Source organism: Canis aureus, chromosome 2 (genome assembly GCF_053574225.1).
Source record: "Canis aureus isolate CA01 chromosome 2, VMU_Caureus_v.1.0, whole genome shotgun sequence".
Lineage (NCBI taxonomy): Eukaryota > Metazoa > Chordata > Mammalia > Carnivora > Canidae > Canis > Canis aureus.
In genome coordinates, this window is record NC_135612.1 from 67,181,871 (window position 1) to 67,209,133 (window position 27,263).

Sequence of the window (27,263 nt, forward strand, 5' to 3'; positions counted from 1 at the left end):
AAGGCAAACCTGGCCATTCCCTGCTTTAAACCCTCCAAAGGCTACCTACAGTCCACAAGATGACATCTAACTCCTGGAGTCTGCACAAGGGTGAGGCAAGTGAGACACTTTTCCCGGGAACAAAATTTAAGGGGGTTCCAAAACAGTAATCAAGATGAATAACATGGGCAGCCCAGGTAGCTCACCAGTTTAGCAATACCTTCAGCCCAGGGCGTGATCCTGGAGACCCAGGATCAAGTCCCGCATCGGGCTCCCTGCATGGAGCCTGCTTCTCCCTCTGCCTGTGTCTCTGCCTCTCTCTCTGTGTGTGTCTCTCATGAATAAATAAAATCTTTTTAAAAAAAGATGAATAACATATAAATAACTTTAATGCAATATAATTTACAAAACAAAAAAACTTCGCATGTCTGAAGTATATAATTCAATAGTTTGGTATATTTACAATACTGTACAACCATTACCATATTCTAATTTTAGAACAGTTTTATCATCCCCAATAGTGGCCTTGTACCTGTTAGCAGTCACTTTCCAGCACCTTTGCCACTTGGTCCAGGCCCAAACAATCAGTAATCTACATTGTATCTCTATATATTTGCATATTCTGGACATTTCATAGAATGGAATTACAAAGCACGTGGTCTTTAGTGACTGGTCTCCTTCACATAGCATTTTTCAAGGGTCATCTGTGTTGCCAAGGATCAGTAGTTCATTCCTTTTTTTATGGCCATATATTATTGCATTGTTTGGATATGACACATTTTATTGATTCTTTCTCCAGCCAATAGATATCTGAGGGTTTCTATCTTTTGGCTACAATGAATACTACTGTCAATACTCATGTGCAAGTTTTGTGTGGACATATGTTTTCATTTCTTCTGGGAGGATACCTACATATGGAATTGCTAGATCACATATCTTGACTTTGTGAGGAGCTGACAATCCATTTTTCAAACTGGCTATACCATTTTACATTACCACCAACAACATAGGAGGCTTGCACTTTTTCTGCATCCCCACCAAAATTTAAAATATTCTTTTTTATGATAGTCACTCTAGTGAGTGTGAAGTACTACTGTATTGTGGTTTGGGTTTCCATTTCCCAAATGACTAAGAATGCTGAGCATCATTTCATGTGATTATTAGCCATCCATAAATTCTCTTTGGAGAAATGCCTACTGAAATCATTTGCCCAATTTTTAATTAGGTTATTTGTCCCTTTATAATTAAATTGTAAGTTTCCTTATATATTTTAGATACAAGTCCCTTATTAAGTTTATGATTTGCACATATTTTCTCTGTCTTTGAGTTATCCTTTTCCTTTCTTGATAGTATTCTTAAAAGCACAACAGTTTGAAGTCCCACTTATAATCTTTTCTTGGATTGCTTATGGTTTTGGTGTCATGTCCAAGAAATCGTTGCTTAACCCAAGAACATGAAGATTGATTCTGGTATTTCCCTCTGGGAGTTTAATAGTTTCAGTCCTTACATTTAGGACTATGATGTACTTGCAACTAATGTTTGTGTATGGTGTAATGGAGGGATCCAACTTCATTCTTTTGCATGTGGATACAGAGTTGTCCCAGGAATGATTGTTGAAGAGGCAAATAATATTTTCATGCAATAAAAACAAGATAAGTAACGATCTGTGCTGAGCCATATCAGATCCTGAGGCAAAAAGGAAAAAATCAGTAATAGTGACACATTATTATTTAAAATTTTGATAGTTTTATCTTGATTACTGAGTTTTTAGAGCCTCTTTAAATTCGGCATCTGAAGTAGATGCTTCACTCACTCACCTTCATCACAGTCCTGATGACTCCTAAGCTTAGCCTGTGAAAACTTCCCCACGCTCCCTCCAACCTTCTCTTTGAACCACCTGCATCTCGGCCCACCATGCCTCAGTTTTATCATCAAAATACAGTTTTGTTCATGCAGATTTTTTCAAATACAGATTTGACCATGCTGTGTCTCATTTATATCACACTGTTCCCTTGGCTTGGAACATGTTTCTCACTCTCCATTGCTTAGCTCTTCCCCATCCTACAAGATTGGGTACTAACCCCACCAGACAGTCTTGCTTGAGCTTCCAATTGGGTTAAATTGCCTTCATCTGTGCTCCCACACTGCCTGGTCTTCCTACAACATACCACTTATCACACTTGTAATAATCACCTTGTCTTCTCTCTCCCTGGATCACATTCTTTGTTCCCTCTGTCCAACTATGTATTATCTAATGGAACATTCCCAGGTACTAGAACAGTGCCTAGAATGCAATAAATGAAAAAATAGATGTTTAACAGTTCTTCTGATGGGAATATAGCAGGGAGAAAGTAATCCCATCTGCCTAAAGTGAACAGAGATTTTTTTCCTCCAGGAACCTTGAAGAAGGGTGAGAACTAAGTATCTGTTGCAGAGGTCTTGTCTGCTTGAAAGTGAGTCATCCCAAAGAGCTGTGCCCCACACAAGAGCTCCTTGATGACACTCCTATGATAGAAGCAAAGCCTCCCAAGAACTCATTAGAAGGTCAGTCTAGGTATAGGAGGATGATACAGAAATACATTAACAGGCTGGTTCTAGGGGCTCACAGGTGAGGCAGGGAAGTGGCTACCTCCAGAGAGCACTATAGTGACCAAAAATAAGGACAACCTCCCATTGAGATCATTCCATTTTATTCATTCATTCATTCATTCATTCATTCACTAACCAAGAATCCCATAAATATCTATGAATCATCATTTGCGGACTGTGCTGGGCCCGAAAATACAGGTGTCAAAGATCAGGCTCCTGCTAAGATAAACTCAGAATCAAGTAAACTGGCACAAACCTACTATATGCAGGTGGGATAGCAAAAAGATAAGGATTTTGACCACAAAGTCCTGCCTGCAGTCACCTTACTGAATTCTTCTGGTTGCCCACTGAATCCACACTCCACCTTTATCCACTCTACCATATTCTTGGAGGCTGAATACCTTAGACAATACCACTGGGCTCCCTTGCTCACTGACTTACAACTGGCCAATGTTGCACAACAACAGAAGTTTGAAAGGAGAGAAGCAATGAGGCACGTAGCATTTATTCCGTTACTATGGGACTGCTACAGGACTGCCATGGGCTAGTTTTGTCCAAGGTCAGGGACCCTACTATGGGCTTCATTCCACACAGACCCTTGGCTCCTAATCCTCTTACCCTTCTCTCCACACCTTCAGACCTACAATGGCAACTAGATTTCATAGCCCTATAGTATTGGACTGTTCTTTGTGCTCTCCTGAAACCCTGATCCCAGCTTTGCAAATAGTCCTTTATTAAATTCTTCTCAAATTACCTAAAAATGAGTGTACCATCTGTTTCTCACTGAGATCTCGACTGATACAATGAGCTCCTAGGGGAGATGTGACAAGAACATCAATAAATGGAGGATGGAAGGAGGATTCCCTTTGGTCATGTGAATGAATACATATGGCCACCCACCAGGGAAGAGGGGCATGGGGAAGAATCAAACCAATGCCTTGTGGATTGTTTACATTCTCGCCCAGGAGGCTAGACCAGTGCAGGGCACTGATTAAGGATATCTGGCAGTCTACCCTTAAAGGTAGGTTAGCAGATTTGGAGAGCAGGGAGGGTTCCTTTCCTCCAGAGAAATGCCTGGCAAACAGTGGTTTTAAGTTTTCTGGGGGTAGACAGCAATGAAGCATTAATGAGCTTAATCCTTCCAGGTCACTCCCTCTTCCCAGGCCACCCTGGAGCCTCAGAGTAAAGGAAAGGGCAAGGTGATGCACCCCAGCTCTAGAAAAAAAAAAGGAAATAACGTTGTTTCCTAGGAGCTGTAGAAAATATCAGTAAATAAAAGAATAAAATAGAACTCAACCAAATCATCTTAAAGAGACAAAATGATTTCCAAGGCCTATAAAAGTTTCTTGCAACATGACATATCTTGGGGTTCTAGATGTTTCCAGTGTGGGAACATTCACATTAGGAAGAAGTATATGGGGCACCTGGGCAGCTCAATTGGTTAGGCATGTGACTCTTGATTTCAGCTCAGCTCATGACCTCATAGTCATGGGGTTGAGCCCTGTGTCGGTCCCCATTCTGTGGGAAGTCTGCTTAGGATTCTGTTTCACCCTCCACCCTTCTCCCCATTCTCTCTCATTCTCTCTTTCAAATAAATAAATAAATACTTAAAAAGAAAGAGAAAGAAAGAAAGAAGAAAGAAAAAGAAAAGAAAGAAAGAAAGAAAGAAAGAAAGAAAGAAAGAAAGAAAGAAAGGAAGGAAGGAAGGAAGGAAGGAAGGAAGGAAGGAAGGAAGGAAGGAAGGAAGGAGAGAGAGAAGAAAGAAAGAAAAAGAAAGAAAGAAAGAAAGAAAGAAGAAGAAGAAGAAGAAGAAGAAGAAGAAGAAGAAAGAAAGAAAGAAAGAAAGAAAGAAAGAAAGAAAGAAAGAAAGAAAGAAAGAAAGAAAGAAAGAAAGAAGCATGCATCAGGCTCTTTCAACACAACATCACCAAGGGTCCAAATTATACTATTCACATCCCTCTTTCTGTTCCATCTCCCTCAAAAAACTTTAGTATTATTGGTTCCCCATGTTGTTTTCCTGTAAGGAAAAGGGTATCTGATGTTAAAATACATTTGGCATCAGTTTTTATTATTCCTCAGTCTTCTATAAGCACTGTTAGCATGAGTTGTTCTCAAGTCCAGTGGGCTCTGGAGCATTTGGAGCATATGATTTCCCAAAGCCAAGGTCAAACCCCTGGGCTAGGGAGAAGTCATGAAGGTCAGTCCTAGGCAGAGGCCTCTTGGCACACATGCACACGTACATATGCGCACACACACACACACACACACACACAATGGTACCTTGGTGAGCCCTGTCTCTCTCATCCCTTTCTTGCCAATTGATTGCTTGACCAAAATTCTTGACCTTGCCTTAATCCATTTTCAATTCCATAGATTGACTTTGCCCCATTGTTTTTCTTGACTGAGTCTGTCAGTCACCGTATTTGCTACCTCTGTCAGACTAGAGTAATCCAGAAATTTGATAAACAGGCATGACCCAAGTGATTGATAAAAACGTTAGACAGGCAGTGTTCTTCAATCCCTTCCTGGTTACTTTTATTTTAAAACTCTGGTCTGTCTTTTTCCTTTGAAATGTAGAGCCCAGAATGAAATGCAAAATTATAGGTATGTAATTTGTGCAAGCAAGTGTGGCTGTCACCTCCCTCACTTCAGCTCTGTGCTCTTACTGACAACAGGCCACAAAGTATCTCTCTACTCCAGCATGGGTCAAATTGCTACCAGTGAAAGCGCCTCAATGGTTCTTTATCCTGCTGATATTAAGTCATATCAGTCCATCTTGTTGGTTCTCTTTTGGACTCAAGCCTAGGCCATTTGATTCCTGTTCAATTCTGCTTCATTGTGCTTCAACTGTTGCTTCAGCATGTTGAAATCTACTGGGATCCTGGAACAATGGATCAGACACATTCCTCGACTTGTGTCTGACTCCCTAGCACCATCTTGTCTCTAGTTCTGTCTCTGTATTTTAATTCCAACAGTGTAAACCACTTCTGGGTCTCCACAGTGTCCTTCAGACTGGGAATTCATTGTGACCTCTTCAACACAGATAGTCTCAGATTAATACAAAGGCCCACACACCAGACTCTGACCCCCACTACTTGAGCACTGGTCAATGCTACTGAAGGCCCAGCAGTGAAAGGATCTTCTGAGGAGTCTCTGGGGCACATGGGCAGGAGTTTGGGGTCCAGCCCTTTCTCCACACTTATAAGGCTATTTGAGCAGCACATGGTACAGCAGACTGAAAACACACTGGGAATCTGTCTGCCTCTCTATCTGTGGCAGAGCCTGTCACAGCTAGAGAGAGGCAGTTCATTACTCCCTTGCATCATTCTTTTCTTCTCCTAGGAACAGACTCCCTTTTTACCAAAGCACATATGACCACCTGGAATGAAGTATTTCCAGCTCCTTCACAGCTGGGAGTGGTCATGAGACAAAGTTCTGACCAATGAGATGCAAGAGGTGTTATGAGAGGCTTTCGGGAAGGCTATCTCTATAGAGAGATAGGGTGAGTGATATTTTGTCCTTCCCTGCTTGTGCCCACTGCCTAGCTGGAATGTGGACACAATGACTGATTTCCATCCACTGGCTTTTCCTTCTTAGGACCATATAGTGAACTTGAAGTTAGAGGAGGCTCGAGGCTTGTGGAGGAGAAAGATCGAACCTTGTTCTCAAAGCCACCATCCCATCCCATCACCAAAGGCCTAGACCATCTCTACACAGCTTCTTTTATGGGAGAGGCAAAGAAGCTTTTGTTAACCTAAGCCCCTTTCCAGAAACTGCTTTCAGCTGTATTCAGCTAAAGTTATCTTGGCTGTTTGATTCTGGAAAAGGCTCCTGCTCTCTGATCCTGTTTCTCCAACTGCAAGATGAAAATGCCAATATGACACAGAGGAGAAAAGCACACTGGACACCCCATCCCTTCCCATTTTCTCAGCACATTCTCACTTGGCATCTGTCATAGGTCAAGCATTGACAACATGGTAGGAACACAAAGGCAAAAGATAAAAGGAATCCAGTCAATACAAGTTGTCTTATGATTATCTTTCTTAATGTTCCTTATTTTTATTTTTTTCTCAATAAAAATGTACCAACGAACATGGTCCCTGCCTGGGACAGGCCCTGGGCCCAGGGCAAGTATATTCAGCAAACAATAATACAAAGACAACAAATATTTTTTCAGTATAAATATGTCACATGCCATCATTTTTTATACTGAAAATGTATTCATTGTTTATCTAAAATTAAGATTTAACTGGATGTCTTGTGTTTTATCTGACAAGCTTCCCTGGGGCTACCACAGCGAATAAGACTCAAATATCTGGTTCTTCAAAGAGTGTCTTTCCTTGTGGAGGGGATGGCAAATAAGCCAGTGGGCAGCTCAGTATCATCACTGATGGTAGGGTTGAGCAACATGAAGAAAATAAAGCAGCTTCAGGGTTCACAGGTTGTCAGGGGAGCCCCCCACCCCAAGTAGTTGACATTTCACCAGAATGTTGAAATGGAACCAGCCAAGCCCAAGAAGGCTAAGTCCAGGCTGAAGAGCCAGCAAAAGCAAAAGTCCTGAAGTAGGAACATATTTAGAATCCCAAGGCCAGTGTCATCAGTGCTGAGGAGGGAAAAGTGGACCTGAGCCAGGCCATGTAGAACCTGTAAGTGATAGAAAGGCAATTGATTTCATTTTAAGAATAATGGGACACCATCAAATTTTATATAGCAGGGGAGTGATAAGATCTAATTTATTTATCTATTTTACTTTTGGTAAGCACACTTAACATGAGATTTACCCTTTTAATAGTCTTTTAAGTGCACAGTACAGGATTGCTATCTATACACACAATGTTGTAGAGCAGACCACTAGCACTTACTCACTCGCCACAAGTGAGACTTTATGCCCGTGAATTATGCCTGCGAATTAGCAATTCCCATATTCCCTTCCAAACCCCTGGCATCCACCTTTCCACCCTTCACTTGCGTGAGTTTGACTATTTAAGGCACCTCGAATAAGTGGAATCATGTAGTATTTGTCCTTCTGTGGCTGGCTTATTTCACTTCACTAATGACCTCAAAGTTCATCCATGTCATCACAAATGGCAGGATTTCCGTCTTTTAGTTCAGAGAGAACTTCCTGCCTGCTGGGTGGAGGTGACACGGGGCTGGAGGCATGGTGACAGCTGCAGAAAGAAGAGTGGGGAGGCTTTTCAGTATATATCTGAATTGATGGAGGCTTCAGCAGAGGCTGGTAGTGTGGCTGGGGCTAATGACCCAACAGGTATGCATCTCCAAGACAGAACAGACAGGACTGGTAAATAAATTAACTAGGGGGCTGCAGGAAAGATATGAATCCAATATGACTTCTAGGACTTAGTCCTAAGTAACTTAGAAGGCAGCGTCTCACATCCCAGTTGGGGGCGCTGCTCCAGTGAGTGCAGAGTGGGGGGTAGGAAAGTAAGGAGTCTTGGCTTGGCTGGGTAATTTCCATTAAATATTCGAATGGGAAATTGCCCATTCATGGTTGCTTTTATTACCCCCAATTTACAGGAAGGAAAACTGCATGACACATATTCAAGTCTGTCCAGACACAGCTTGTTTCACTAGACCGCATTATTTTAAACTTTTGCACCTGCAGAGGTGAGGCACACAGTAAATGAGATCATAGATTTTTAAACTATAATGATTATGAATGTAGGACACTGTCTGAAGACAGGCCAGGGTGTCAAACCCACAGGGGTCAGAGTACAGATAAAATGTGCCCCGCTGTGCCGGGGAGCCGTGTCCACTGCATGCCAGGGTCAATCACATTTCCCAAGACAAGCTGCTCCAAAGCCAGGCTTCACACCATCACCTCTGAATCATTTACACCACCGTTGCTAAATAATTTACCTCTATGTAGATAAAATGGGTCCACAGGCTCCCCAAACATCGTGGGGCTGGTGCATAATTTACAGAGCAATGCTCAGCCTCCCCGTGCAGAGAGAACAACGAGGTTTGGCCACCTGCCAAAGTCGAGAAGGACATCAGCTGGAATAGATAGAAAAAGCAGCTCATGGAAGAGTGTGTCAGAGAAGCAAATGTACCTACTGAATCCTAGATTCCCAAGGCAAAAGCAAGGTGGGGAAATATGAAGGTTAGGCTGCCATCACTCAGGGGTTGAAGACAGGGAGAGGGAGCACATGGTTAGCATGTGTTTTGGAAGTCTGAGTAAAATATTACCGATGCCACACTTTTCCTGATTGCTGAGACCCAATCAATCAATGTTGTTCTTTGCAAATCTGCATTGCCTCTGGCAAGAAACATATTTAGCAAATATCCAAGCATTTTGAGATGGATGAGGAGTAACAGCATGTGTTTGGGAAAAGAATAATAGGAAGTGCAATTTTCTATGCTTAGAATTCTTTCCTCTCAACCCCTTCGGCACTGGAAAAATTCTCCTCCTTTTCTAAGTAGCATCTCAATGGTCACCCCCTCAGTCAGTTGAGCATCTGACTCTTGGTTTCAGCTCAGATCATGATCTCAGGGGCGTTAGACTGAGCCCCGCATCAGGCTTCATGCTCGGTGAGGAGTCTGCTCAAGATTCTCTCTCTTCCTCTGCCCCTCCCTGCATCTCTAAAATAAACAAATCTTTAAGAACCGAAAAAAACCTACATTTTGTAAATGTTGGTCTCCTATACCAGACTGTGAGCTCCTTAGTGACAAGGATTCTGTTTAAATCTACAGTCCCAGGACACAACTGGGTCCTCACACACAGGTTAAATGTTTGTAGAATGAGTGAAGAAAACAAACAAGACAAATGCCATGACTTACAAAATCTTTTCCCCAACCATTGCATGGAGTATTGCTGCTTTGAAGATCAACATTACGTTAGAAGAGTATGTCAAAATGTGTATGAAAGGAAAAAATTCATAGAGATCATCCAGCATCTTCAGGAACCATACTACATGTTGTTCTATGTGAACTAATACTTCCATTTTTGACAACTTTCAGCTTCAGCCCTTTGAATTTGGCATCTGGTTGGTGTTATAATGACCTGACTCTTCATTGCATGCTTTGGTTCCTAAATCAGACAGACATATTTTATTTAAAAAAAAAAAAAGATTGATTCATTTTTTTGAGAGAGAGAACATGCAGAGGGGAGAGGAGAGAGAGAATTCCAAGCAGATTCCATGCTGAGCACAGGGCTCCATCCCAGGATCCTAAGATCATGACCCAAGCCAAAACCAAGAGTCAGATGCTCAACAAACTATGCCACCCAGACACACACACACACACACACACACACCCATACCAGATATATTTTCTATGTAAGTTTTTCAGCCCTGTCACTTAGAAGCTGTGCGACCTTCGTTTAGTAAGTTAACTTCTCTGGGCATTAGCTTCCTTATTTATAAAAAAGACAGATTAGTGGTATAGGAATATTAATAGTACCTACCTAATTGTGACGCTGTGAATATTAAATGAGATAATGCACATAAAGATCTTAGCACAGAAGCTGACACATAGTAAGCATTAAATAAATATCGGCTATGCTTTCACTGCATTCCAAGACATGATTTATACTGTCTCTGTACATGCCTTCTATTACATCTATCAGCACTATATAACTTCAGCTTGGCTCTGAGATTTGCTGTCTGAGTACCTAAATCCCACAATGTGTTTGCCAACCCCAGGCTCCATCCTTGTGGTGTTGACTTCTTGCCTATCTCTGAAAATTTCTAAAGATCAGGATTAAAGATCTGAATTATCTCAATTTATTTTTAGGCTACCAATCTATGCTACTTTGAATGAAACTCCTAACAAAGAATGGACCATATAAAGCCCTGGCTTACATCTGGGTTATTTCTACTTAATCCTAAAGATGTAATAACACTTAGAATTTAAATAGCATTTACTATACGCTTGACATTTTCCTAAGTGTTTTACATTTTGTCCTCAAAATAACCTATGCAATGCCAGCATAGTTCCATTTTGCATATGAGATACTGAGGCACAGAAAGGTATCCATGGTAGGAAGGTTGGGCTTGTCATACTGTGTTCAGGGAAGCTTCCTAATTGGGGCTAGGTAATAAGTTCACATCCATGGGAAAAGAAAAATATTATCACCACCGAACACATTATCACCCCCTAGTCTTTCCCAGTGTCAGACATCACAGAAGAGGTGGTTTCTGATATACACAACCAAGATTTTTATAAAGCAAAGCTTAGATGAGCAGAAAGGAAGGAATCTCATTTTCTTCTGAGCTCACTTTTTAGCTAAGATTTTGATATAGCTAAACACAAAGGTAGGAGAAATTGACCTTTGTTTCAAGAAGTGTGTGGATGAGGGCAAAGCATGTAGACAGACTGAGAGGGACCCAAGACTGTGCCAGATAGCAGGTGTCTTATAAACCAAAATGCCAAGTATTACACTGTTGCTAGGGTTCATTCCTTCCTGTGATATGGGAGCCCTACTCTCCATTCTTGCCTGCCTCAGTTTTACTGTGGGGAATGAAGGAGTGGATTTAGATCCACCTTGGACATATATGAAAGTAAGACCAAGAACCATATGATCCTCTCATTGGATGCAGAGAAAGCATTTGACAAAATACAGCATCCATTCCTGATCAAAACTCTTCAGAGTGTAGGGATAGAGGGAACATTCCTCGACATCTTAAAAGCCATCTATGAAAAGCCCACAGCAAATATCATTCTCAATGGGGAAGCACTGGGAGCCTTTCCCCTAAGATCAGGAACAAGACAGGGATGTCCACTCTCACCACTGCTGTTCAACATAGTACTGGAAGTCCTAGCCTCAGCAATCAGACAACAAAAAGACATTAAAGGCATTCAAATTGGCAAAGAAGAAGTCAAACTCTCCCTCTTCGCCGATGACATGATACTCTACATAGAAAACCCAAAAGCCTCCACCCCAAGATTGCTAGAACTCATACAGCAATTCGGTAGCGTGGCAGGATACAAAATCAATGCCCAGAAGTCAGTGGCATTTCTATACACTAACAATGAGACTGAAGAAAGAGAAATTAAGGAGTCAATCCCATTTACAATTGCACCCAAAAGCATAAGATACCTAGGAATAAACCTCACCAAAGATGTAAAGGATCTATACCCTCAAAACTATAGAACACTTCTGAAAGAAATTGAGGAAGACACAAAGAGATGGAAAAATATTCCATGCTCATGGATTGGCAGAATTAATATTGTGAAAATGTCAATGTTACCCAGGGCAATATACACGTTTAATGCAATCCCTATCAAAATACCATGGACTTTCTTCAGAGAGTTAGAACAAATTATTTTAAGTTTTGTGTGGAATCAGAAAAGACCCCGAATAGCCAGGGGAATTTTAAAAAAGAAAACCATATCTGGGGGCATCACAATGCCAGATTTCAGGTTGTACTACAAAGCTGTGGTCATCAAGACAGTGTGGTACTGGCACAAAAACAGACGCATAGATCAGTGGAACAGAATAGAGAATCCAGAAGTGGACCCTGAACTTTATGGGCAACTAATATTCGATAAAGGAGGAAAGACTATCCATTGGAAGAAAGACAGTCTCTTCAATAAATGGTGCTGGGAAAATTGGACATCCACATGCAGAAGAATGAAACTAGACCACTCTCTTTCACCATACACAAAGATAAACTCAAAATGGATGAAAGATCTAAATGTGAGACAAGATTCCATCAAAATCCTAGAGAAGAACACAGGCAACACCCTTTTTGAACTCGGCCATAGTAACTTCTTGCAAGATACATCCACAAAGGCAAAAGAAACAAAAGCAAAAATGAACTATTGGGACTTCATCAAGATAAGAAGCTTTTGCACAGCAAAGGATACAGTCAACAAAACTCAAAGACAACCTACAGAATGGGAGAAGATATTTGCAAATGACATATCAGATAAAGGGCTAGTTTCCAAGATCTATAAAGAACTTATTAAACTCAACACCAAAGAAACAAACAATCCAATCATGAAATGGGCAAAAGACATGAACAGAAATCTCACAGAGGAAGACATAGACATGGCCAACATGCATATGAGAAAATGTTCTGCATCACTTGCCATCAGGGAAATACAAATCAAAACTACAATGAGATACCACCTCACACCAGTGAGAATGGGGAAAATTAACAAGGCAGGAAACAACAAATGTTGGAGAGGATGCGAAGAAAAGGGAACCCTCTTACACTGGTGGTGGGAATGTGAACTGGTGCAGCCACTCTGGAAAACTGTGTGGAGGTTCCTCAAACAGTTAAAAATATACCTGCCCTACGACCCAGCAATTGCACTGTTGGGGATTTACCCCAAAGATACAAATGCAATGAAACGCCGGGACACCTGCACCCCGATGTTTATAGCAGCAATGTCCACAATAGCCAAACTGTGGAAGGAGCCTCGGTGTCCAACGAAAGATGAATGGATAAAGAAGATGTGGTTTATGTATACAATGGAATATTACTCAGCTATTAGAAATGACAAATACCCACCATTTGCTTCAACGTGGATGGAACTGGAGGGTATTATGCTGAGTGAAGTAAGTCAGTCGGAGAAGGACAAACATTATATGTTCTCATTCATTTGGGGAATATAAATAATAGTGAAAGGGAATATAAGGGAATGGAGAAGAAATGTGTGGGAAATATCAGAAAGGGAGACAGAACGTAAAGACTGCTAACTCTGGGAAACGAACTAGGGGTGGTAGAAGGGGAGGAGGGCGGGGGGTGGGAGTGAATGGGTGACGGGCACTGGGTGTTATTCTGTATGTTACTAAATTGAACACCAATAAAAAATAAGTTAAAAAAAAAAAAAAAGATCTACAGTTTCTGAAGATAGCCTGTTGGTAGCAGTAATCATGAAAAGTCCAAAGGGATGGGTGTGTCTTGGGGGATGAGAAAGAACTCTCCCCTACCTGTGGGAGCTCCCCCATCCATTACTATCTGAGGCAGATAATGATTAGATTTCATCAAAGGCTCTGGCGTATTTCTTTACCTGCCCAAAAGTGGGCAAGGCCCAGAGGAGAATGAAAATGGAGGCTCCTTTCAGCCAAACCTGGAGGCTGCTCTAGGTCAGCCAGCTGGGGTCCCAAGGGAAGAAAGAAAATAAATTAAACTCTTTCATCTGGAAAATAAATACCAAATGGCAAGTGATTGTGTGCACTGCATGACTGAGGAAGGGAGGTTTAATTCTCTAATTATTGCCTCTAGTTTCCCCATGGTGATAAATGGCAAGTTGGTGGGGAGAGATAATCAGGGCATAAATACTGTGTCTCCTTGTCTTATCTTACTTAATGAAATAATAAAAATATTTCCTCTTAAGTACTTAGCTCCAGAAAAAAAAAATTCTTGAGACGATCTTTTTATCTTATGCCTGGTTCAAAACAAATCCACAGAGATTTACTGAGCAACTACTATGATACTGTATTCAATACTCCCCATATTGAGCTCTGCTCAGAACACACTAACTCTGGCCTCCCCTGGACACACTTCTAAGAAATATTAGATCCCAAACGGGTTTTTAGAATATGCCTTTGTTTACAATATTCACCACCAAGAGTCTATGATTTCACCAATATTCACCTGTTTTACTTGAAAGATTATATCTATAAGGAAACTATATTTATTAAGTAATCATTAATTTCCATGTGTTATATTTAAAATTTCCAATAAGAATTTCTTTCAAGAGAAGAGCCCCTGGGTAGTGCAGTCATTTGAGCATCAGACTCTTGGCTTCAGCTCAGGTCATAATCTCAAGATGGTGAGGTTGAGCCCCACATTGACCTCTGTGCTCAGCATGGAGTCTGCTTAAGATACTTTCTCCCTCCCCTTCTGCCTCTCCCAGTCATGCTTTCTCTCTCTCTCCTCTCTCTCTAATAAATAAATAAATCTTTTTTAAAAAGAGCTTCTTTCAAGAAATAAAATCATAATGAATCAATAGAATCCCAGACAAAATTTATATATCCGTTTAACAATCATGTATATAATGAGTGCCTGCATTGTGACAGGCATTGTTTGGGGTGTATGGAATAAGACAGTGAGCAAAATGTTAAAAAAAAAAATCTAGGTCCTTGAGTAGCATCAATTATACTGTGAAAGTAAAGTCAAAACAGTTTATAGGAAAATAATAAGTAAATTATATTGTGTATTATAAAATGGTAAAAATTGTTAGAAATGCAACATAAGAGCCATGTCCATGGAGATATGTGGAGGGGGTAGTGAATGTGTGGAGGGTAAGCTGGAATTTAAAATAGAGTCATCAGTATAGAATTCATGGAGAAAGTGCCAGTCAAGGGAGTTAAGAGTGAGCCCCTGGGTATCAGGAGAATGAGCCTTCTAAGCAAAGGTGAGAATAGCAAAGTGTACCTGGAGCATCAGGGGGACAGCCAAGCTCAGTGCAGCTGGACAGAATCCAAGAACAGGGTTGTAGATGGCCCGGAGAGGTTGCTGAAGGAGATATGGCAGTGGGCAGAGTCAGACATTGGAAAGATGCTGCCTTTAGTCCAAGGGAAATGCAGCACCTTGGAGGATCTTAAGCCAAGGGATGACATAATAAGAACTGTGTTGTATTTCCTGGCTTTTTGTTCAGCCTGCCTATAAAAGAGCTAGCAGCCTTCCTAGAATATTGGAAATATCCGAAGCAGCTTCCAGGATCACCTCTGAGCTACAAGAAAGGTACAAACACCCAGGTTGGTGCCAACATTGGTATTCTAAAGGATAAAATGGAGAAGTGCCTGGGTGGCTCAGTCAGTTAAGTGTCTGCCTTCAGCTCAAGTCATGACCCCAAGGTCCTGGCATTGAGCCCCACATTAGGCGCCCTGCTCAGCAAGGAGTCTGCTTCTCCCTCTCACTTTCCTTCTGCACTCTCTCTCTCTCTCTGTCTCTTTCTCTCTCAACTAAATGAACAAATAAATAAAGGATAAAATGGTAACCCTGAATGGGCAGCAGACTAGCCTCTGTCCAGCCTCTGTCTGAGGAGCAGACCCACGGCTGGACACAGGACTCTGGGAAGCCAGAACAATACCCTTCTCTCCTCACCATGCAGGCACCAAAATGAATAAGCAAGAAGCAACCATTCTTGGTGCATTTATTTATTTATTTTTTCAGCTCACTTTTTTTGGCCAGGCACCATGCTAAGTGCTTTACAAGTGATACCTCCCTTAAGACTCATAGACTCCATAATGCAGGAGTTGTTCTTCCCAACTCATGGACCAGAACTAAGACCCAGAGGATTTACTGCATTTATATGAGGCACACAACTTTACAGAGTGGAGCCGGGATTCAAGCCTGTGTTCTCTATCTGACTTCAGAGCCCTTTTTTGTAACTGCAGAGGAAGGTTTATAAAAGAACCGAACCCAATTTCATATTTATTTGCATTTCTGAATCATATTATTTAGCTTCTCTCCTTCTTTATGAATCTCACTGAGACTTTCCATATATGTTGATTTAAACTCACAAGTTTAGAATAAATTCAGTGAGAAGTGAGATCATTAATTACATAAAGCATTTAGGCTTCAGTCAATTTCCTTCTAACAGATAGGGAAGATAGATTCTCAAGAACAGGAACTAGACCCAACACCCAGGTCAAGACAACCCCCATTCCCAGGAACTTTTATGCTCCCTTCCTCAAGGGGAAAGAGACCTCTTCTAGTTCCAGGCCTTGTTCTTGGAGCACAGTCCAACTGCTGTCCTGTGTCCAACCCAGATTCTGGGCCAGGCATTTAATCTCCATAATCTCTAAACTTCTCAGCAATCTCTTATGCAGGTACAATCATGATCTCTATTTTACATATGTGTCCATGGAAACTCAAACAAGTTCAGGAATTGTCCAGAATCTCATAGCTAGTGAGTGGCAAAACTCCACTCCATACAGCCTTGGAAAGCTGCCTGTTGCACTGAGTGGGAAACCTGTATTCAAGCCCATTTTCAGGAGTCAATAAGTGCCAGGAAAGCAGGGAACTCATCGCTTTTTGTCACACTCTATCCCCAGCACCTAGATTAGTAGAGGGATGCTTGGTGGATGTTTGCTGAATGAATGAATGACATCCCCTCTGAGGCCCAGATTCCTAATGTGTAAGACTCTGGTTCCATGTAGAGATTGAAGTAAGAAGTGGGGAAAGGCCTTTGTGAAGCATAAAGTCTGAAATAATGGTTATTCGGAATCACAATGCTATGATTTGACCTTTTGCTGCTGTTATGTCCGTGCCTTTTTTCTGCTAATGGCCTGTAAGAATGCCGTGATGTCTGATAGAACATTGAGTCGTGCTGTTGTCTAATGATTAGCCAATCAGGAAAAGTGTTTCATTTTGGAGGATGACAAAGAAGAATAAAAAGATTAAATCAGAATAACTATGCACGCCTCAAAGAGCATGTATGTACTGTAGGTGATGGAACCTGGCCCTTTAAAAACAGAAACAACAAAAATTTTCCCTCTCAGGAGTGACAGGGCTCTTTCAAGGTCGACTTCAGACTTGTGGGTCATTCTCCTTTAGAACCTATATCAGCTAGCAGAAATAACTACAAAAATCAATGGATGCTTCCTGCTGGATAGGGAGAGACTGCAAAACAGAGGATTATCCTTCCTCAGGAGGAGAAGAGATAAAGGGTAATTGATTGAGGGTGTCAGGCCCATCCTTTCATCAGGGCCTTGGGAGGGAGGGTTCAGAGCCCACAGGAGGGCAGATTGCCATTCTAGCAGAACAGGGTCCCCTGGGAATGTTTTCTTTGGATGCCAAGCTGCTTCTGAGGCCCAAACTGTTTTTCTGTTCTTCTCCAGAGAACTGGCCTGTTTTCCTCTCCAAAGTCATCTCGGCCCCAACCCACACACCCTTTATTCCTGCCTCCAGAGATGGGCATGAATGGCCTTTTTGCTGTACTCACCACCCCCATGGAGAAGCAGGGGCTCATAGCAGTCATCTGTGAACCAGCCTGGCAGGTCTGCATCCCAGGCTGTGTCTCAGGAACACCCCATGGCCCAACAGTGTCTGGTTCTCTTCTCTCATCCCAGCCCTGTGCTCTGGAACCTGATCCTTGCCATTTCCACATCCCCTCCTCACCACAGCCCCCTCCCCTCTGGCCTCACCCTCTCTGGATTCCAAGCAGTTTCCAAACCCCTCATTTTTAATAGGTATCCAGGAGTTTTCTCATCAGATGTGGCAAAGCTAGAAAAAACTGTCATGAAGGAGGGCATTTACTCCATTCTCACACCACACCATACAGGGCTACATGGGGAAGCACCAGGTAGGTCACGAGGCAGAGAGGGTGGGGATGGTATGGACCAGAGCCTTTACTGTGATTTCCACAGGACAGACCAGGGAGGGGAGTGCAGAATAAACAGGTGCAGGATTGGCTGTGTGAATAATTTTAGTCGGCTCTGGGGCCCAGGGGCTGTCCCCAGCAGTCTGGCATCTGACCCAGAGTTGATTGGGGTAGGGAAGAATGGCCTGAATTGTAGAGCTGACAAGGAAGGTGGTTGAGGTTTGAGCTGTAGGTGGATTAGTTTGCACATGAAAGGTGCATTCATGGGCCAACTACCTCTAGGTATCAGCTAGCCCTGGCCAGGGCAGTCCCTCCAGAGCTAGCAAAGTTCCAAGATGTCAAAGCATCAAAAATACAGAATAAATGTTTACAATTATATTTGTCAATTATTCCTCAATAAAGTAGTAAAAAATGCAGAATAAGAAGACATGATCAACACACTCTCTCAGATATCCAAAAAGGACTGATCTCAGACACATGGGCACCCCAAGAAGGAGGCTAATCATTTCATATCCCTTCTCTCCCATCTCCCAGCCCACCTCAATCAGCAATCAATAGAGACTTCTCACAATTGAAGCAGCCCTCTGAGCCAAGTGCTCCCCTGGGCTCTGCAAGTAGGATTTGAAAGCAAGCAAGAGAAATCCTTGCCACTAAAAAATGGTCCCCAAATTTCACAGTTCAGTACATGTCTCTAGAAGACCATGAGTAGGACCCTGCATGGGCTTTAGTGGACAGAGTAGACCAGACATATCCTCCCTGAGTCAGTTTCCTGAGATTGCCTTAACCAAGCACCACCACAAACGAGGGGGGCCTCTCAGAAGAGAGAAGCTAGAGGCCAGAAGCCTGAAGTCAAGGTATCAGCAAGGCCATCCTCCCTCTGAAGGTTCTGGGGAAGAATCCTCTTTGCCTCTTGTAGCTGCTGTCATCAGTGGCGATCCTCAGTGTTCTTTGGCTCATGGCTGTGTCAGTAGTCTCGGCCAGTCTTCATGTGGCCACCTTCTTTGAGACTGAGTCTATGTTTTTGCATGGTGTTTTCCTCTCTGCATGTCTGTGTTAAAATTCCCTCTTCTTATAAGGACACTAGTCATTGGATTTGCACCCACGCCACTCCAGCATGACTTCATCTTAACTCGATTACATTCACAAAGACTCTATTTCGAGTAACTTCATAGTCACAGGTATTAGGGGTTGTGGAGGGGCGAGGAGGGACACAATTCCAACCACAACACATCCCCAGAATGTGTTCTCACACTAGCCAGGAGAGAAAGACACATCCAGAAATAACCTGTGGTATTTTGAGCTGGGAGGGGGGTGTGGTGGGGAATATATTTTGTAAAGATTCCAGCACCCTTAGCTTTATAAAATGTAAAGCTTTTCATTCATTCCATCCATGTTCCCTCCCAGTGCCCTTGCCCATATCAGGTGTGCTTTCTGCAATGGCTACGTGGCATCCCCTGTGTCCTCAGAGAATGCCAACCAAGGTCATTGTGGACCAAAGCAAAGAATAGCTGATCACATCTCACGTCTTAACAGTGCTGCCCTGAAAAGAAAGTACCAGTGAATTCTGTTTAAAGAAAGCATCTGTCTTAGTCTGTTCAGGCTGTTATAGCAGAAAACCAAGACTGGGGACTTATATACAGCAGATAGTTATTTCTCACAGTTCTGGAGGCTGGAAGTGTAGGATCACAGTGCCAGCAGATTCAAAATCCAGAGAAAGACTTTTCAGGGTCACAGACTCCTTGTTGTGTCTTCACACGGTAGGAGGGTCTATGAAACTCTGTGAGGCCTATTTTAAAAGGGCACTAATCACATTCATAAGGCTCCACCCTCATGACCTAATGACATCCCAAAGGTCCCACGTCTTCAGACCATCATGCTAAGCATTAGATTTCAACATATGATACTGCAGGGGGAATACATTGAGACCATAGCAGCATCCTAAATAACCATAGTCTCGGGGAACAGAAGTCCATTAGCAAAACAACTGGAAATGTCGACTGTCAAATCACTTCGTAGTGGCCATGACAGAGGTAATGCTGCATGCTTGCCATATCCATTTCCTTTGTCACCTGCACGTGAAGGCAGCCTACACATCCCTACCTCCATCACAGTTAGGTGGGCCTTTGGCACTGAGTTCAGAGAAATGTGGGTGAAGTGATGTGTACATCATTCAAGCCTGGCCCTAAGCAATCTTCTGTGTGTCCTTTCACCTTGGATCAGTGCAGAGAACCCAGGAGAGAGCACAAAGGCCCCGGGAAATGGCGATCACCGTAAGGAAGAAACTCCTGGGGCATGGGAACCCCACACTCATGGATGGAGACTCACATGAGTTGTGGCAGCAGTGAGGAAAACCCATCAAGGGCTAAACCACTGAAGTTAGGGGACTGCTTTGTTCACTGATTAGCATACCCTAAACAAGGGTGGGGTTCACAGACGAGTCACCAGTACAGGCTGCAGTCAAAGGATGAAGTTAACTGGAGGAGAGAAAACCAGCATTGTAGAGCTCAGATTTACATGATTACAGAGGAGAAGACAAGGGTGCTATGCTGCAGGCAGCAGCTCTAGCAAAGATGGTGAAACTGGAAAGTTGAAAGCACGTGGCAGAGATAAAAAAAAAAAGGAAAAATGGCTCAATCAGATGGGGAGGTGGTGCAGGTGGAGTGCGAGGGAGAGAACAGTGATGCACATCCCTAGCCAGCTCCGGTCTGGGGAGCTCTAAGTCTTTGGAGATTGGAAAGGAGGGCAGAGATTACAAGGTTAACAAGAGCCATTGAAGATGACTGAACAGGTGAAGGACTTGATCAATACAGTGCATCCAGAAGGAAGCAGGGCAGAGCCCTGTGCCAGATGGATTTGAGGCAGGTGGGGGCCAGGAAGGGGCAATTGGAGCAGATCAGGTGAGGATATGACTTCACCTGAGGCAGAGGTCCAAGGGTGGCCAGGAAGGCATGAGGAGAGGACAGTACTAACAGCTTTGTTCGGGGGCACCTACTTTAATCCTCCAGATTGTATGTGATAGGGCTATGACTCTATGTGACCTGTTAAGGAAACTGAGGCAAAAAAAAGTTATAGGGCTATAGAGTTAATAAATGCCTGAGCTGGAGCTGGGACTTACATTCAGGCATTTGACTCCAGAGCTTTCTCTCTTAGCCAGTATATGAAGATAAAGGTGGTTAGACAGGAAGAAATTTGGGTACCCTGACAGGCCCATTGCACTTAAAACCTTCATAACCCCCCACCCCTACAGCACCCCTTCCCACTCCCAAAGAACAATGTCAGCTGGAATGACAAATTCTGGGGCATTTTATCATTTTTGAAGTACCTTCCCATAATCACATACTACATCCTTTTCAATGAAAGGTAGAAATGTAAATTCTTTCCTAGCCAGACTTCGCAAGGCCATAAACACAGGTGCACCATTAACTTTGAGTGGTGTCTTGAACAGATGCAAGGATTTCAGGCCCAAAGCTGCCAAAGAGAACTGTTCTCACATCAGAGGGAAGAGGCCAGCCCTGCTCCTCACCCAGATATGGGACAAATAAACTAAAAACTTTAAGAAGAGTTATACTTATGGTTGTGTCTTTCCTCTCTGGCTGAGCAGCAAAATTATCTAAAGAACTTCTTTAAAACAAAACAAACAAAACACTCAAGCTTCACAGTGGATGAGCTTAATCAGAATTTCTGGGTTGAGGGCCAGGCATTGTATTTTTGAAACTCTTCTGGTGTGAGTCTCATGCAGGATGAAAGTTAAAAGGTGCTGCTCCTTTTCTTTTTACTTCAAATTTTTATTTAAATTCTAGTTAGTTAACATATAGTGCAATATTGGTTTCAGGAGTAGAATTCAGTGATTTATTACTTACATATAACACCCAGTGCTCATCACAAGTGCCCTCCTTAATCTCCATCCCCCATCTAGCCCCATCCCCCGACCTCCCCTCCAGCAATCCTCAGTTTGCTCTCAATCATTAAGTCTCTTATGGTTTGTTTCCCTCTCTCTTTTTACCCCACTCTCATACGTTCATCTGTTTTGTTTCCTAAATTCCACACTTGAGTGAAATCATACAGTATTTTTCTTTCTCTGACTTATTTCACTTAGCATAATACCCTCTAGGTCCATCCACCTTATTGTGAATGGCAAGATTTCATTATTTTTCATGAATGAATAATATTCCACATTGTGTATATATACCACATCTTCTTTGTCCATCAGTCAATGAACATTTAGGCTTTTTCCATAACTTGGCTATTGATAGCACTGCTACAAACATCAGGGTGCATGGACCCCTATGAATCAGAATTTTTATATCCTTTGGATAAATACCTCGTAGTGCAATTGCTGGATTGTAGGAAAGCTCTATTTCTAACTTTTTAAGGTATATCCATACTGTGTTGCACAGTGGCTGCACCAGTTTGCATATCCACCAACAGTGCAAAGGGTTCCCCTTTCTCCACAGCCTTGCCAACACTTGTTGTTTCTTGTGTTGTTATTTTTAGCCATTCTGATAGGTGTGAGGTGATATCTCATCATGGTTTTGACTTGCATTTCCCTAATGAACAATGTTGAGCATCTTTTCATGTGTCTGCTAGCCATCTGAATATCTTATTTGGAAGTCTATTCATGTCTTCTGCCCATTTCTTAACTAGATTATTTGGGTTTTGGGTGTTGAGTTTGATAAGTTTCTTTATAGATTTTGGATACTAACCCTTTTTCAGATATGTCATTTGCTAATATCTTCTCCCTTTCCATAGACTGCCTTTGAGTTTTGTTGACTGTTTCCTTTGCTGTGCAGAAGCTTTTTATCTTGATGAAGTCCCAATAGTTCATTTTTGCTTTTGTTTCCCTTGCTTCCAGAGACCTATCTAGTAAGAAGTCGCTGCGACTAAGGTCAAAGAGGTTGCTGCCTGTGTTCTCCTCTATTATTTTGATGGCTTCCTATCTAACATTCAGGTCTTTCCTCCATTTTGAATTTATTTTTGTGTATGATATAAAAAATGGTCCAGTTTCATTCTTCTACATGTTACTGTCCAATTTTCCCAACACCATTTATTAAAGAGACTGTATTTTTTCCATTGGAGATTCTTTCTTGCTTTGTCAAAGATTAGTTGACCATAGTGTTGTGAACCCATTTCTGGATACTCTATTCTGTTCCATTGGACTATACATTTTTTTTTGTGCCACTATCATACCATCTTGATAACTACAGCTTTGTAATATAGCTTGAAGTCCAGAATCATGATGCCTGCAGCTTTGTTTTTCTTTTTTGGGATTGCTTTGACTATTCATAGCTTTTGGTGGTTCCATACAAATTTAGGATTGTTTGTTCTAGCTCTGTGAAAAATTCTGTTGGTATTTTGATAAGGATTGCATGAAATGTGTAGGTTGCTTTGGGTGGTATGGAAATTTTAACAATGTTTGTTCTTCCAATCCATTGGCATGGAATGTTTTTCCATTTCTTTGTGTCAAGAGGCACTGCTTTCAAGTAAAGCTGAGCAAAGCAGCTGTTCATGCACCATTTGGGAACTGTCATTCAACAGTACTTGTTTGGCCCATATATATTTATCTGGTATCTCTCTATGCCAGAAGCTGTGCTATGTTCTAGAGAGGCATAGGCAAATGACATGATCTTGTTCTGAAGGGTCTGACCATGGAATGAGTGAGGAGACTATCACAACGGAGTGGTGAGTTGGCTAAGCATTAGATTAGAGCTGAGTATGGGACATGGTAGAGAACAAAAGGAAGGTCAGTCTTGGGGACCAGGAAGGACCTTGAGCAGGAGTTAACACCTGAACTGAGTGCTGCAAGAGTGATAAATAAGCTGGGTGAATACAAAGTCGGGGGTAGCATTCACAATGGAAAAAACATCTCATGCAAAGGAAGAGAGGTAGGAGGTGCAGCACAGAACACTGAGGGACTTAAAGAAATCCTGGCAAAGGGGGAGTATTGATGCATTCAAAAGATTGTCAGGTAGGCTAAAGACCACAGTAGGAAGGACCTGGCATGTGATGAAAGGAATACTAAATTTCTGCTAGAGGGCAGACAGCACCTTCGAAAAGCTATCTGGGATCAAAAAGAGAAAGTGTAAAAAAAGTGCTGAGGCCCATAAATGCAAGGTATTTATATTGGGTTTGTGTGCACTTACTATACAAATAGCGAGCACTGATTGCACACTTTCCATATGTCAGGCTCTGTTCTAAGCACTTCACCTCATTCATTCAATCATTCAACAAGTGTTTATTGGCCAAGCACCACTGCACATGCAGAGAATACAACAATAAAGTCAGAAATCTCCCTCCTTGTGGGTTTACATTTCAGTGGAGAAGATAGACAATTGACAAAACAAGTAAAATAGTGAATTAGATGCTGATATGTGCCATAGCAAAATATAAAACACAACTAGAGAATAGGGAGTATTGGAGATGTGATTATCCAAGTCTGATGTGTCAACATATGTAGGCTACAGTCCTCATTATTCCAGCAAACACACATCTAGGTGGTCCTGGGAAAGTCTTTTGTGATGTGGTTAGAGTCCATAATCAGTTGCCTTGAAGTGAGGGAGATTATCCTTGATAGTCAGAGTGGTCCTGGAGTAGAGCTAAGGCCTTCCAGAGGAAGAAAAAATCCTGCCTGTGGATGTCAGCTTCTGCCTGAGAGCTCCAGCCTGCCCATCCTGACAGCCTGCCATTTCACTTCCCAAGCCAGCTCTCACAATTCCATAAGCCAAATCCTTGCAAGAAGTCTTTTGATACATACCCCCTGCTACTTCTGTTTCTCTGCTTGGACCCTGACTGAAGCTGTTATTTTAAATAGGGGAGACCAGATAGACCTCACTGAGAAGGTTTTATCTAAGGAAAAATCTAAAGGAGGAGAGTGAATGAGTGAGCAAACATCTGGGTGGATGGAAGGAATATTCTGGAGAAAATAACAGCAAACACAAGAGCATTCTTCCTTTTAATCCTCATAGCATTAAAAATTAGAAATTAACATTATTGTCAAAAACTAGACAAAGTCTGAGATTTTTCCTGGTTGTTCAGCTAACAAGTCAACCTGCCACATACAGATGCTATCAGAAGCTTCGAGACTCCTGGATCAGAAGCAAAGGACGCTGTTACTTACAGCACTGCAGGCATCATGAGCTTCATATGGGCATCAGTTACCCCTGCTGTCCCCACGTTCTACACATGACATAGGTGGGGCCATGCGGATACTGTGCACACTGTGGACCCATATCACTTTTGAGGAACCTGAGCTTATGAAACCCTCAATCTTACAGGAAGCTACTGTCAAACTTGCCAAAACTTTGCCTCAGAGGAGATGCAATGTTATCTTTGTTAAATTCTCAGGAAACCATTCTGCCCTGACACTGAAGGGAAATGCTATACCTTCTAAGACTATTTACAACACAAAGATACTTAAAAAAAAAAGTTGGTCTAAAACAAAAACTATTAGCAAGAGATAGAAAACATGAAAGACCCACAGATAATTATCTCTCATTTTGCAGATGAGGAAGTTGAGGCACAGATAGGCTGAATAACATGCCTGAAATCACACAGCTAGTAAATGGAAGAGCAGGGATATATGATCATCTGTCTTCCTTCCCTGGAATGAAGCACCATAAGCCAGAGACTTTCTTAATGGCCACATACCAGAGCTTAGAAAAATGTTTGCAACTAACACCCAAAATTAAATGTAAAATGAATAGACAAATATTTGTAGGTGCTCACATACAACAGAGAACAGAATGAGAATGCCTCTTGCTTACCTAAAGCTTAGAAATCAGAGAGTCAGGCTTAGACTTCTATTTAAATAAATTGCTGCATAATTACAGCTGTGATAAATACTCCAAAGAATAAGTGCATGTATGACAGAGACTGAATGTTTACCTCCCTCCAAAATTCATATGTTGAAACAGAACTAAGGCAATGGCATTAGGAAGTAGGGCCTTTGGGAAGTTATTAGGTCATAAGAGTGGGGCCCCAATGAATGGAATTAGTGCCCTTATCAAATGGACCCTAGAGAGTCCCTTCCTTCTTCTACCGTGAGAGGAAACAGTGAGAAGACAGCCTTCTATGAGCAAACAGGCCTTCATCAGACACTGAATCTGACAGCCTCCAGAATCATAAGCAATAAATGTCTGCTGCTTATAAGCCATCCAGTCTCTGGAATTTTGTTATAGTAGCCAAATGGACTAGAACAATATATGTTTGTGTGTGGGATCCCTGGGTGGCGCAGTGGTTTGGCGCCTGCCTTTGGCCCAGGGCGTGATCCTGGAGACCTGGGATCGAATCCCACATCAGGCTCCCGGTGCATGGAGCCTGCTTCTCCCTCTGCCTATGTCTCTGCCTCTCTCTCTCTCTCTCTCTGCGACTATCATAAATAAATAAAAAAATTTAAAAAAAAAATATATATATGTTTGTGTGTGTGTGTGTGTGTGTGTGTGTGTACATATCCCTCAGGCCCCTCAGTTGCAGGGAAGAAATGCAATCAGCTATATCATTTGATCACAGAAACAAGAAAGCAAAACAGGCAAAAATGCAAGGTGCCACAGTTTTGTGACATAAACACACTTATAGATGGACATTATCTCTGTTCCACATGAAGAGAAACGGAGTTTTTGAGTAAAGCTGTCCTGGTTCTTTGCAGTCACAACCAGCTTGACATTTGGATACCCTCTGAATGATAGGCTTTTCTGTACAAGAGTGAAAGGCTTCCAGACACCTTCAAGTTGAAAAGTTCTGCCTTCAGTACGCCTGAAGTGTCTAAAGGGAAAGAAAGAATCCTTTATTGTCACTAAAGAATGAGATTTACACTTTAAGTGGCATTTTTACAACACCTTTCCTTAAACTTATTCGTTGGAACACACAAAGGACAGAGTTTTATCCCTGATAAAAGTGGTAAAGCATTTGAAGACCAAAAGATGGCTTTAGCATGAAGGTGAACATTGGGGGCACCTGGGTGGCTCAGTGGGTTAAGCATCCAACTCTTGATTTCAGTTCAGGTCACAATCTCAGTGTCGTGGGATCAAGCCCCAAGTGCTTGCTCTCTCCCTCTCTCTCTCTCTCTCTCTTTCTCTCTCTCTCTCTCTTTCTCTCTTTCTCTCTCTGAAATAAATAAATAATTTTTGAAAAAAAGAAAAAAGGTGAACATGATCCACTAACAGTTATATCTGGCAGAGCTCTATGATCTCAAGAGTCATTTCACTTTTCTGAATCTTTTTCTCCTCTTCTTCAAAAGAAAAGTGGCTTTAGATGACCTCCAGGCTCCTTCTGACACTACTATTTTATCACAAATGAAAGAAAGCCCTTGTAAAATATATTTGCCAATATTTGCTAAATGTTGTTCTTTCTGCCCAAATTCCCTTGAGGTGCATATAAAATAATAATTTCTACAATGAGTTTAAGCAAAAAGATTTCTGTCTTTCTGGCATCTCAATTCTCAATTTTTTATGATGGGT

The 27,263-nt window shown here is 42.0% G+C and overlaps 1 protein-coding gene and 1 long non-coding RNA gene across 2 annotated transcripts in view; both read right to left on the bottom strand.

Moving 5' to 3' along the window:
- The window catches only part of LOC144301242 (uncharacterized), a 417,552-nt gene that overhangs the window by 257,386 nt on the left and 132,903 nt on the right, over window positions 1–27,263 (bottom strand). The gene's annotated exons all lie outside the window — the stretch shown is intronic.
- LOC144290896 (uncharacterized) lies at window positions 6,679–8,581 on the bottom strand. Its single transcript, XR_013358387.1, has 3 exons — window positions 8,446–8,581; window positions 7,561–7,736; window positions 6,679–7,212 (listed from the first exon to the last, which is right to left on the bottom strand). It is a non-coding gene; the product is annotated as an uncharacterized LOC144290896 (long non-coding RNA).